At 37.9% G+C, this 14,670-nt stretch overlaps 1 protein-coding gene across 1 annotated transcript in view; it reads left to right on the top strand.

Moving 5' to 3' along the window:
* LOC150088121 (uncharacterized) overlaps positions 1-14,670 on the top strand; it is a 138,378-nt gene that overhangs the window by 18,348 nt on the left and 105,360 nt on the right. The gene's annotated exons all lie outside the window — the stretch shown is intronic.

Genomic DNA, 14,670 nt, shown 5'->3' with positions numbered 1-14,670 from the left:
CACCTGGCTACGGAGGCGCCGCAAAAAATATGTACTGTATATAGATTGCCCGTTGGTATGTTGCACACATACATATTGTATTTTTCTGGATAGATGGGGGTGCACTGGAGATTTAGTGGCCGAGGAGTTGGCGAAAATGATGTAGATCGTGCGCTGGCGTGTAGATAGGGAGGGGGGGAAGACTGAAGACTGAGAGGAAAGGTAGGAAGAACTGGGATCAATAGAGAAGACAACCCAAGAAAATGTCAGTGGGGCATGCGATAAGAAGGACGGCGATTAACTAATCCTTTTGTATTTCATTAAACCATACTTTCTCTTTAAGAACGTTTCTTATTTTCATTTTACAGCATGCTGTAGTGCTCAAAAAATTGCATCCCCTCATTTCCAAGTTTGTTTGTCCTTATATGTCAGCTAATATTTTAGAAATAGGCGAAACAACATAAGTAATAAAAATACACGTATGAAACTATTAATTGCAAAAAAATATATATATCTTTTTATGCCTTATGGATAAATATACAATGAAATGAAGTACTTTTTCCAAATAACAGCACATTTATAATAACAGAAATTGTATGAAAGAAGCACTTTTTCTTCATTACTTTGACAGAATTATTGTTGTTGTTGTAAGGTTTAAAGCTCATCAGGCCTCAGATGAGGCAGACTAACTCAGCCACGTTGAAAAAAAAAAAAAAAAAAAAAGGCCTATAAAAAAGTCCTTGCGTTATCGACCGCACTCGAAATCAGGTCTTTTCCACTCGATGTGGGAAGGACGCTGATTATACCCAAGAGGGCACTTTGACAGAAAGGGACCTTACACTGATCAAATGTGTTTCCAAATAAAATCATACAAGAGCCACAAACAAAACTACTCTGCAGTCCAGAAGCCTACGCAGGAGACTGTAATTGCTTCACTCAGGATATTGGATCAGGTTGGATTTTGTGGGCAAACTGCGCCGCACAAACATATGATTACAAAAAAATTCGCGCCTGTATGTATTGATCATCAAAGAAGCTAAAGATTTGAGGGTCAATATATCGTATTTGTAAATTAAGTGTATTCTGTGGTCGATGTGCCTGTTTGTTAGATGATAAACCAAGCTTCCGAGAGCTAAAACCATATAGTCCTCGTCTGAGATCGACTAACTCCACCACGTTCTGAAACAAATTCACAAAAATTCTTAAAGTCATTCACGGGATTCAAACCCAGACATTTTCAACCCAGTGTGGGAAGGACGGTGATTATATCCATTGTACTAACCGAGAGGGGTTACAAAAGGCAATGGAGCTGCTCACAGAAACTGGACCTTGGAGGAGTGTAAATAGATTCTCTGGAGTAAAGAATCACTGCATGCTCTGTTTCAATTGATAAAAGAAATATTCGTCTGAAAACAGCCAGAAGAATATTTCCATATAGACTGCGTCGTCTCAACTGCGAAGTGCAGCAGTAGAAGTGTGATTATGGTTTACACAGTATGGCGCTGGAACGCTGATTATTTAGACAGTAGATTGAATGGCTTGTTTTATCATGATTTTCCACGCAATGCAATTACTGCGCTGATGGAATTTTACAGTGATGAACATTATACGTTTCAGCAGAACAATGCTCCTGTCAAAAAGCGCAATAGACGATGACCTGGTTTCAAGAGAACAATGACTTACCATGGAAATGGCTGGCTCAGTGATCTGCGCGTGAGTGAGATAAATGGAAGAGACGTGCGCAAAATAGACCATGGTGGCTGCATTCGCAAGCTGGGTTAAAAGATTTCTTGCGTGAGTAGTGGCGATATATTTTCATTTAAACTTGCCAAAATATTTAGCGAAAAGTCTTCCATGTAAACTGTCTGCAAGTAGAAATATGAATATATTTCTACTCGCACTGCTTTTCCGATTGATGCAATAATTTTTATAGGTTTTTTTTCACATGACTGAGTTAGTCAGTCTCGGGGGGAGGTGTATGGTTTTTATTCGCAGAAATTCAGATTTTCCGTCCAGCAAACCGACTGAAGAATGCCTCATAGCGTTAATTACTTTGAAGTTTAATACATACCTAAGTACTATGTGAAAATAAACAATCGGAAATAATCAAACTCTTCTCCAAAATGCAAGCAGTTCTCTGCGCTTCAATTAGCTTCTATGGATTCACTAACCAATGAGAAAAAGATTTTTCATTGTAATTTTGAAATTTCATAATTTATGTTTCACAGTTCTAAATTCCTTAAATGTTTAGGGCTCTTTAAACGCCGGCGTGGCTCTTTCCCAACAGATTAGTGAGGAGGAATCTAGAAACTCCTGAATGAAATACTGACTAATACAAATAGCCATGGCTTTCCTAATTCCTTATGTTGCTAAAACTAAGTATTTGGGACTAATCAGAGATGACAAACTTTCCTTTTTCCCACATGTTTCACACCTAAATGTAAAAGTAAGACACTTTACAGGCTCCATTGCTAGGATTTCTCGTAAGGAGTGGGGATTGAATAAGAGAGTGTTGTCATTGTATTATAAGACTATTTTTCTCCAGATAGTGGCATATGCGGCTGTTGTTTGGTTTTCTGTGGTAACTAAAACTAGGATTCGATCGAAACTTTTATCGCTTCAGCGCTCTATGTTATTAACTTTATTGAAAGTACCTAGAACAGCGTCTACAAACGCCCTACAGGTAATTGCTGGTACCATGCCATTGGATTTATTTATTGTCTACAGAGGGTTTTTGTACAAATTGAAAAAGGGTACATCAGTAACGTTTTTGGATATTACAATTGATTTGGAGAATAATATTAAAGAAGAAAAACAAAGAATATGGAACAAATTAATGGATTTATGGCAGACCAGATGGGAAAGTGGTGATGTTGGAGCTGTGACGAGGAAATATATTCCCCAGGTGAACTATGCATTGGCAAAAACCGTGGCATCTTGGTTTACGCCTTCTATGTACACTTCTTATTTGTTAACAGGACACGGCTCACTTAGGGCCAAATTATATGAGAGAGGGTTGGAGACAGATCCTTTCTGTACATGTGGCGAGCAGGAGTCTTGGATGCATGTAATTTTTTTATGTCGGGAGTATGAAGACCAAAGGCGGATTTTGATGGCGCATATTCCTGACTTATCATTTGATACAGTGCATTTGCTTATTGCAAATCGTGACTGTTTTAATTTATTTCAGGAGTTTTCAGCTGCTGTTTTTGCAAGAAGAACTGTTCTCAGAGCCTTTCTTCAGAGGCAAACCTAGTGTCTTAATTGTCTTCATGGAGTTTCACTATTGGCTTCTGCATCTGGCTGGCGGCTGGGGTGCTGGACCTGATTCATGGTGTTGGGTCTAGTGCTCTGGTTGGTTGTCTTTTGTGCTGCAATCATGAATACTCCATTCTGGATTCTGCCGTGCTGGATCAGATTCATTGCGTCGGGTCTGGTGGTCTAAAGCGTCTATTATCCATGGCGTACAGTTGGAGATTGCTGGATAGTACCGTTATTGGTTTTGGAGGTTCCAGTGCATGTGAAACAGCAGCTGAGGAAATATTCAGTTGAACTGTGATTTTTGAAGTTTATAGTTGTGCCATCCAGACTATTGAATATTATTGTTGTTTTATTATATATATATATATATATATATATATATATATTTTTTTTTTTTTTTTTTATTATTATTTTTTTTTCCCTGCTGGCTCCCTGGTATGGGCAACCCGGGGCGCGGGATTGCTGGCACTCACTGGTATTGCACTACCTCCAGTGGGTGCGGGATTTCAAGTGCGAATAGCGCTACAGTAAAATCAGACTCAAGTAATTTAACATACTTTTTAAGGACTGCTTTGTAAAGACTATATATTCCCAAGTTCTCAAGGTAGATTTGGGCTTATGCCTGGGAGCTACCCTGAATAAGAACACACTTGCACACACACACACACACACACACGAGAGTTTAATGTTTGTCAGAGCATATAATTATATGTAAATATATCTTGTATATAAATCATGTATATACTTTTATGTACATAATGTTGAGACTATATTGTGTGTAATTAATAAATGAATGAATGAAAAAATTACTATTAAAGAAATGGGGCAGTTCGTCTGTGGGCCGTGCTTTGATGAATATTAGGTTAATAACTTTATTTATTAAAGATGGATATAATTATCGCAAGCAAGCAACCCAGTTTGTCTCTAGTGTTACACGTCAGGGAAATTTCAGAGAATAAGTCTAAGAAAGGGATTTAAAGTAATGTAAATAAGGCCATTAATTATACACACAGACGGAATCCCAGACTGCTGGAATTATGCATGGGATTACACAATCAACAGATTGTACACGAGGAAGTGGGGTGGGTCTATGATATTATCTGCACTACCGCTTTGCTACAGTGGCGAGAGGGAAAAGCCGTTTATAAAAAGCCTCCCGTTGCTTAGTGACCCTGAATGCGTACAGTTGTTAAGATACAAAAGTCTCCATTGATAACAAAGCCGAAGAATGTGTAGCTATTAGGGCATGCGCTTGGCCGTCCTGTACAATATCCAGGCTATAGCGCTAATGAACGGCAAGGGGCAAGAGTCAGTTTATCTTGGACAGGCATCTCGGTGAGCGTTCTCATTCCCATATATAGGCACGGGGCCGGCAACTTGAGAACTTGCTACAAGTGTCCGACGGGAACAAAGTGTGTGGGGTTCTGAGCAAGATACACGTGGCTGTGACGCGTTGTTACTTAAAGATGATAGCAGGTTATCTACTGTTTGAGGTTGCTATAATAATAGCTAGCTGTGGAAGAACAGCGATGCGCTTGTTAGCTGTTCAACGGTCGTAAAATTTACTGTTTACTTAATTCCGGGCTTGTGTAAAAGTAAAGGTGTTATGAGCTACTAAGGATGGAGTAAACAGCCATGGAGAGCGAGTGATCTGCTACAAGATTTAGCTACTATTCTGCGAGAACAATATGCTACTCTACCAAAAAAATGGAAAAAATGTTTACTGTATCAAAACCGTGGTTTTAATATAACAAGCAGCGAGTTAGTGTTTACTGATACATCGCCATACTGTTTATGGGTAAGATATATAAAAGCCATTTAAAATATCGAAGTGTAGATAGGCCAGCAGTGTGCCCAGCTGAAAGTCAAACGGCCATTAACAAAAATCAACTCAGCCACAGTTCAGAACAAATTTAAAACCATACGACCAACGTTCTACTTAACTGCATTCGAAATACTAGACGTTCTGCAGGCATTTTACAACTTTTGATATGCTGAACTGTAAAAAACTAGGCCTGTGTAAGAAAAACATCTTTCAAAACTGTAAAAATTAACATTTCCAAGGTGAGCCGCGCACGTGTTCCTAGTAATAGTGGTTTTTTTTTTTTTTTTTTTTTAAGAAAATCCCAAGCATGAGAGGTATTAGAACCTATACTAGTTAGTATCGTGCATGGGTCGAAGGTTGAGATGACGAAAGCGGATACCTGTTCATATTAGATTTGAATTTCTGTACATTGCAATTTTCGGGAAATGCGTATGGTGGTTGGTCCAGAAAACGCAAGTTGGAGGAATAAACGAGAAAGAAGAAAGCTGGTTCTGTGAGTTTCAAGTTGGACAGTAAAAGGATGTTTGCTGGTTGTGGCACGTGTTCGGACAGGTTTCAAAGAGAGATCAGATAAGGCATTTCAAAAGAAGTGTCCATGGAAGCATCATTAGAAAAGTCACACAACAGAAACAAAACGTCTATAAGACAGGGAGTGGAGACACTTTGTTAAAAATGGATCATTAATTAACCTAACTGTCCTCTTTTGAATAGAATCTAGAAGCCTGGGAGAGGTTTGGGGGGCACCGTTCCAGATGTGCAACAATATTCTACGGTAAGGTGGATTTATGATTTGAACAGTCCGAAGAAAAGTAACGACGAAAGCGAAAGAGGAAATCCAATATTTTTATGCAGAGGAAGCAATATTTGTAACGTGCTTGTGCCAAGCGAGATTAGAAGTCAGGGTAATCCATAATAGAAATATGTGATCTTCTCTAGAAATCCGAGTGATAAGAATAGCAGCAGAAGAATCCTCATTTTGAGATATACGACAGGACTAAGTTTTAGAAGGACTCAAATCAACTAAGTTATCTTTGTCCCACTGAAGAATTACCTGGCGATCAGTACTTAGGTAATCGGTAGCGGATATTCGAGAAGTTTAACCTGTTTGTGCAGGTTTCTCAAACTAGAAGGTGGAATGTAATGGACAATCAGCGAAACTATGGATAGAATTTGCGGTCAATGGAATAAGGCCATTAATAAATAAGATGAAAAGAGTGGAAGAGAGAGAGAGAGAGAGAGAGAGAGAGAGAGAGAGAGAGAGAGAGAGAACTTAACCTTGGGGAACAGCTGCATTGGTAGAGAAGATAGAGGGCCGTCTACCATTGATCTTAGTGGGCGGTCAGAGAGAAAACTGTATATCCAATTACACAAAACAGTTGGCAAACCATAAGATGGAAGCTTATTTAGGAGACCTTTATGTCAAACACGATCGAAAGTCTTTGAAATGTCAAGAGCAATTGCTTGAGTTTCACTGAATTTGTCCATAGATGGGTAACATAAGCCAGCATATCACCAGTGGATTGACACCAACGGAATCCATACTGGCGACCATTGATCAGATGGAAGATTTCTAGATAGTTTAGAAGTTTGCGGTTAATAGATTTCTCCATTACTTTAGAAAGAGTAGAAGCGAGTGCAATGTAACAATAACTGGATGGGAGGATTTGTTACACTTTTTTAGGAACTGGCTAGATACGAGAAAATTTCCAAGCAAATCGGAAAACACCGGTTGAATAAGAAAATGTAAACAGGCGAAAGAGAACAGGAGTAAGTTCAGGAGCACAGGCTTTAAGAACAACTGTAGAAATACTATCAGAACCTAGCGCTTTCTTGGCATCAAGACTGTTCAAAATTTGTCTGATATACTTTTGAAGGGAACATAAGGACCACAGGAGGCATTGAATGGAATGTAATAGGAACGCTAGGAGATAGTTTACCAAGATCATCAATACATGGGTTAGAAGAAAATTAGGATGCTAGCAAGTTAGCTTTATCTTTACTTGAAGTGGCAATAGAACCATCTGAATTTGACAGAGATGGGAAAAAGTTGCGACCAGTATCTTTGAAGTATCTCTTTTTATTACCACTGTTGTACTGTACTGTTATTTAACTGATTATAGCCTTTCTGTTACTCTGTACAACTTTTGTTGGCCTCTCGCATCAATGAGCTGTTTCTGACCACAGGATCTTATTTGGCTGGATGTTATTTGGTTATTGAACCGAAATACGATTGCATCTCGGTACACCTTGGACACAATCGTACATGAAAACCCCGTCAGGGTGCAGGGTTTCAGCTTCCGAGTTACTCATACCAGAACTTCTGGAGCCGATTGCCATGTCATGTTCAAAGTCAATTAGGTATTTTGTCTTGCCATTCACGCATTGAATTGCACACATACGGAAACTAGATATTTGTTCACCCGCTTTATATTGCTTAACAAGAAAACAAGTGATGCTGTTACTGAATAAGTTCTTCATTTTATGAAAAAGATATGTGTACCTAATAAAATGGGCACTCAGTGTAAGTAATAACCCAGCACACTAGTCTTCCACCATGAACGGTGTTCATTTATAACACTAACTAACAAAAAAACATTTTTTGTCATACCTCCACAATGAAATTGTGATTCTGGAGGAAATACGCGGGGTGGACAGAAATCATAGGATACCTACCTAGTAACGTGTAGGCCCACATTTCGCCCGGATAGGGGCAGTCACACGACGAGGCATTGAGTCAACTAGTTCACGAAAGCGTTCCACAGGTATTTCCATCCATGCTTGCTGCACCGCTGTCCATAATTCCGTTCCATTCCTGAGTGGAGGATACAAAGCTCGAACGGATCTTTCCACAGCATCTCAAAGATGTTCCACAGGATTCATGTCCGATGAACGGGGGAGGCGATTCCATGCTGGTAAAAACGTGATTTGTGCCACTGTCGCTCTCCGGTTGGCTGAAATAATGTGAGACAGACGTGGGCGGCCACTTTCATCCGCCATCTTTCTCCATCCACAGCGCTGTCCACGATGAGATGTTCCGGAAATGGCGTATTCCTGATGCGCTCTTGGTACTGTCGAACGGGTATAGTGCAATTTCTCTACCACCTCCGCGATAGAGTGACTCATGCGTCGGGCACCCACTATCATCCCTCTTTCAAAGTCGGTTAGCTCATGACGTTTATCCATACTGACATCGAATTACCGTCTACGTGAATGCAGTGAACCTATATACCTGCCCAGCGGTGGGTTCATTCACTAGCGAGAGGGGTGACAGCGTCGCGTTGCCCAGGAACCCCATGAATCCATGAATTCTGTCCTTTCAGTGTAAACGCGCTTACTCCGAAAATTGCCATAAAAAGTCTATCATGTCTACATCAAAAGATGTACCAACGTTTAATGTTAACAGCCCGTACTCTCGAGGGGTTGTTTATGTTTGGAGGATAGATTTACAACCCTGAGAACATGTCACGATCAGTTAATACTTGGAAAACCTTCGAACAACCTACAAAAATCTTCACCAAACACGCGAAGCGTGCTCTCTTCAAATTGTTGCATCGGAATTTGAACCTAAGAACCACAGGTACAAGTCTGATTATGTTTATCACAAGAAAATCGAGGCCAGAATTGAATGCTAAAATTAAGAGAATTAGCTTATATCTGTTAAAATAAATCAATATGTCATACATTACTGGTTAGATTATACGAAATTGGCATATTTGGGCAAAGCGTAACTCCCTCTATATTTAATAACTGTGACGCGGTGTCACAGTTATTAAATTTCATAAAAATTGGTTAAAAACGGCATTTATGTTCTTGGAGGTAAAAACCGTGTTGGCTAGTGTAATTATACAGGGTAGAAAAATTAAAAGTAGAGTTAGTCGAGTTTCGAGCGAGAGTTGCATGTTTCCCCTCTCGAAAACTTGGTTGTTCATTACGCAAAACAGAAAATGAGACCACAATATTTGCAATTAACAGACACAATATACCGATGCTTCGGTGGCACCGGTTGCGTTGGTGAAAATTTCGAACACTACATATATATATACAATACATAACCTATATGGAGACAATGGTAAATGTTAAACTACCCACAAATATTTAATACATTTCTTTTAGTAATGCCACGCCTGTTTCTACTTCCTTTTATACGAATTTAATTTATAAGCAATAATGAAGCACAGATAACAACATGAGAGACTAGAATTACCACAGTCCTCACTCCGCTGCAAATGGGAATATTGCCAAAGAGTGCTTGAAAACTTCATTAAAATATCCGTTGCGCAACAAGCAGCTTTCTTAAGTTGCTCTTTAGGACAGTTCAGTTATGTTTGCTCAGCTGGATGGATCATTCTCATATTGTAAACAAACATTCATTACCCATCTCACAAGATATCAAAAGGTGTGTAATGCAGATTACAATTTATGAGCTTTTTTTTTTCGTGCGATTCACTGGTTATATATAAACATACAGTTCTGCCATAAGTCATATTCATACGAGTATACATATAATTAGAACTTTAAATCGCAGTGCTTGCTTTCTTGATCTGAGGAACCCAATTAATGCGATATATGTCTGAGTTGTTTTCGTGAACATCGCACTAAAACTTGTGGGGGTGATGAATGACTGCATGGGCGTGTTTCATTACCACAACAGTAATTTTGGAGTTCCGAAAATTAGAGTCGAGTGTATGCGCGCGTGTCATTAACGGGCCAATGATTTTCGTTAACTTGAAACAGCCATCATAATATTGTTTTCATAATTTCTGTGCACGGAAAGTATAGTTGTGGGTATTATTTTACATCCATCTTTATTAATTCGAGAAAGAAGAAGGTGAAAATAATAAATTTCCAAAATATAATTTTACTTGAGCGTAAATAGCTTTTTTTTTTTTATTCTTTTTTTATTTTATTTCTTACTTAATCGGTAATGAGCACTCTATGAGGGACAGGGGTTCAAGCCCGTGACTACTTAATGCCATAAACGTTTGCATGGACGCTGGGTGAAGGAAACACCAAAAATAAAACCACGAGCTTCAGGCCTAGATGCAATGAACACATCATAGTTCTGTGTAGTTGAAGAGTAACGATTTAATCTTACAAATATTCATCAGTTTTAATAAACATTGGACTATTTTTGTTCCGGTAGCGCATGATATTCTTGACTCATCACCAAAGATTCTAGAGATACTAAACATTTCTCTATATTCGCAAAATCAAATAATCCATTAACATCATTAGTTAAACTGCCTCCTTTTCTAACACAACATTCTGTAGCTGCGTTATCTTTTACTCAATGACCTCACCAGGCAGGCAACTGGTTAAGTGCAGCCATTTTTACTTCTATTTCACATTGAAACATGCTTTCAACAGTTAAGACTGATTGTGCAATGTCTGACACTGCAAAACAGAAATGAGGAGCGATGTGTTCATGTTCTCTCTCTCATGCCTGATATGATCAGTATCTTTCAGCATCTCTCACTTTGATTATTAAAATAAAACAAATAAATATACTCATTTAAAGGTAATGTTATCAAACTTCTTAATATATTAACTATGTAGATTACATGTAAACTTTTTCAAACATTTTTTGTACCAAAGTGTGCAAAAGTTTAGGTAAGTAAAAGAGGTTTTTTAGATTAATAAAGTAAGTTTGGTTTCTAATATTTCATAATTTTTGTAGATACTTGTGCGGCTAGCGAGTCCCTATGACTTTGAGGTCCCTGTAATAGACCACGCATCCCGGCGTAAACCCGATCGTAAAAACTGTTTGTTGGGGGTAAACGTAAAATTTGATGAGTAAGTTTTTTTGCAGTCATTTTCCGATTTCCAGAATCGTGAACACCGAATTTTTCTCATATTAGCAGCAACGATATGTACTGTAGCAGCCGAATTGTACCATGGTTTCTCTGGTTTCGTTCCGCTCCTTGATTTTAACTCTTAATTTCTCTTAACTATTATAGATGAAGATCACATTTCGAAATGTTTGAGTTTATTAAAAATATGATTTCGTTATCTGTTATTCTGTTTTCTCAGTCTCAGAATTATTGCATTTCTAGAACTAAATTCTTTAAGAGTAAATCATATTCGTTTCTCGTCCTTCAAGACGAAAATAGATTATGAAATACTCCACCCTTTTGGACGTAGTGGCGAATCATTATATGGCCCCAGAATAGTTACAACCTCAATGTGTTCGGTTACAGCCTCAATAATTACAGCCTGCAAACTGACCTTTTTAGATTTTTTTTCTTAAGAGTATTTCAAAGAAATTTCATATGCGATGAGTTACTTTTTTTTTTTTTTAATGAAGAGCCAATATATCTTTGTCGTCACTTTAATATAATCAAGTTAAACATTCACATCCAATAATATCTTTTAAATAAGAAACAAACACTCCTCGATTATAATAAAAGATGTTGAAGTAAACTAAGGCTTTCGGAAATTGACCTGTCACACCTCTAATACGAAACAACGAAATGTCTTTCCCCTCGTCTCGTACACCCACGTCGAAAGTATGCGGGAAATGTCGGGAATGTGGTTTCGTAGAGATTATCAAGAACATGATCAACATCTGACATTTTTTTCCATTCCATCCTTTCAAGTAAGTTGGTACCAAAACGTGACTCATTAGTTCTATGAATAAATACGAGCTGCCTGACAAGGCTTCCTTTGTTTGGAAACGATCCTAAGAGCTGTGAGTCACTTCCGGTCTTTACTCTTCATAGTTTTGCGTGCAGTATTCACGACCTTGTCATCATCTATGTCCCCACTGGCCTTTATTCTTTGCGTTTGGATATAACCTACTTATTTTCTTACCCGGGCAATCCTCCACTATTTCCAAGGTAGTAGATTGAATCACTGCATGCAAGCCATATTACTGAGTGACAAAAATCAGTGCCTGATTTTTGTTCGTAACTAATATAAGAAAACGAGCTTCAGCTGATAATATGTAAACATATATTTATTTACAACAAATTCCTCCAACAGAAATGAAACTACAAAATGAATATTAAAAGTGATAATTATTCTTCGTGAAGAAAACTTGATATAGCATTTCAACCTAACACCAGAATGCTTATCTAACAGAATATCCCTACATAAATAGATCTACATCGTACGTAGTAACCACCCACATTGACAGCGCGAGAACAGTGATACGTAAATAATTTGAATTCCGAAGCTGTAACTTCAAAGTATATATATGAATGCTGTCATTAATATTACACAACAAAGAGAGGACCAAGTAGTGATGGTGAAGCTACAGGATTATTTTATAACTTATAAACGAAAAGAGCGAAATGAAACGCCCTTCGAAAATTAAGAGGGAGAAAAAGCGAAAACCTCTGCAAATCATAGCATAATCTCTTCGTTCATAAATAGTTGTCCTTATGAAACAGATCAAATGAACTGAATTTTTAATTTGCATTCGAGCAAACTACAATAATGTGCCATAAGAGGTTCAGTGTCACAGTTTCAGATCAGAAAGTATAGAAACACTTATTCAAACACTGTTTTAGTATACTATTTCTACTGCGGCGTTGCATTAGTAATTAATTAAGCGATGCTGCTGAATTAGTACCAGTTAGGGTCTCGTCCGCAATCGCTGCACCGAACCCATTCCGGGTTTTAGAAGTTTCACCAAAGCAGCGTAAAAAGAAAGAAAGACAGGAAGTATGATTAATATATATCCTTAAAGTTTACTCAATTCATCTAATAAAATAATACCAAACATAATTTATATGATATAGATTAACCTTGACTTATGATCTAATAAATTTGCTAGATAAACCCAAAATGCATGCCTTGAAGAGTCTCTCCATTGTTATAGTCGTCGTCCTTTAAACCATTCTTTAGGGATCTAACCGCATGCATTGTCTTAACTTTGCAGAATTTTCTCAGTGGCGTTAAAAATTGAAATTCCGACGACAAAACGATCATGTAAGAGTAGATTACCAACTGACTCGCCATCTAACACCTGGAGAAGTTCAACTTTATTTCCAACTGGTGTGTTTATTTCATTTGGCTTTAGTACTATTGCTGACCACTGTTATCTTTACTTAGCCTTGATCGCTTTTGATGTCATTTTGATGATAAATAATCCAACAATTATATCAAGGAAGAGCATTACAAAACTCACTGGTCATGTCTCAGCTGGTGTTTATGTTCTTCAACATACGTTCTACAGCGACACAACCAATAAAACGAGAACTATATGAACCACTCTTGGGTTCCGGACTAGAGACGCTCGACTGTATTACATATAGGACGGATACAGTATATCTTGTTTTTCTTTGCGTCAATAGATCCTTATAAGAAAACCATTCACCAGTACCACTTTGAATAAAAGCAATTATTTTGGTTTTTTAAAAGTTGACGTCCCATATTAATCCACTAGACCTTTGAAGTAATGAGTCTCTCTCTCTGATTAATGAACAAGTTATTATAAATTTTATCCTGACAAAAAAAAATAAGGAAAAAAGCATTACGCATTAAAACATATATTTACTTCTAGAACATCCCCCATATAATCCATACGCATCTTTGACCATTTAGAAGAATTTTTTTTTTTTTTTTATTTCCATCATTACTTCACTTATCGTCCATCCCGGAAACTTTTATAAAAACCAACATCCTTAAAGATTTTTTAGCAACAGCATACTGCAATGTCTCCTCAAATCTTTCCCATAACCCACTTTGACCTAACAGCTTCTCGCTTCTAAAACTTAGCGAGAGAGAGAGAGAGAGAGAGAGCTGTTTAACTAGTAAAAGTAGCGCGTAATTAAGTTAGTTTTTTTTTTTGTTTGTTTGTTTTTCATACAAAAACTGCTAATGTATGATAGCACTGATGAAACATTTCCAGCGAACAGCAGCTGCGTTTCTCAGGAAAGCTACGAAAAAGAAACGTCACGTGCTGCTCCGTGTTGGTATCTGGGCGCCAGACGGACGAATTTAGAGATCCGAGCATCAAAGGTCGAGCGTATGGCTCACACGCCGTCACTTTAGCTTCTACACGGTGTGTGTGTGTGTGCGCGCGCGCGCATATAACTATGAACCAAACGCGTCAAAAGAAAAGATCCAAGATGAAGGTTAAAATACCAACATCTGCAAATAAGTTTCAAGCGTTAGCAGCAACACTGCACGTTGTTTTCATTCTTCTATCGAGAACAAATTTGTGATGTTGAGATCTCTTTACCAAAATTCACTTATTTAAATATTTTAACTTTGCATCGATATACCTTGAAATCTAAGTAAGCGCTATAAACAGCGCGAATGAATTTTGTGCAAATAAACAGTGCATTTCGAACACTTTACTTCTTAGAAAATTCCCTTCAATATTTATGCACGCAATACTTCGTAACATGTTTGTGAACGGCATTCCAAAAGGTTTCCACTGATCTTTGAAAGAATATCGGGTCACTAACCACAGAGACGAAGCCATCGGCTTAAGTGCCTTCTGGTCAGTGATTCAGAATGAAGGCTTTCCGACAATGGCGTATTGCAAGGCTTTAAGATGAATAGGTCTCGTTACACACGCTCTCTAGAGAGACATCACAATTTCAAAAAAGATAACAACAAAAGCGAGTAGTAATCAAGCTAGTCTCTTAAAGTAT

The sequence above is a fragment of the Mastigoproctus giganteus genome, chromosome 3 (assembly GCF_048544385.1).
Source record: "Mastigoproctus giganteus isolate SK-2022 chromosome 3, ASM4854438v1, whole genome shotgun sequence".
In the NCBI taxonomy this organism is placed as follows: Eukaryota; Metazoa; Arthropoda; class Arachnida; order Uropygi; family Thelyphonidae; genus Mastigoproctus; species Mastigoproctus giganteus.
This window is presented reverse-complemented; position numbering and strand designations above follow the sequence as displayed.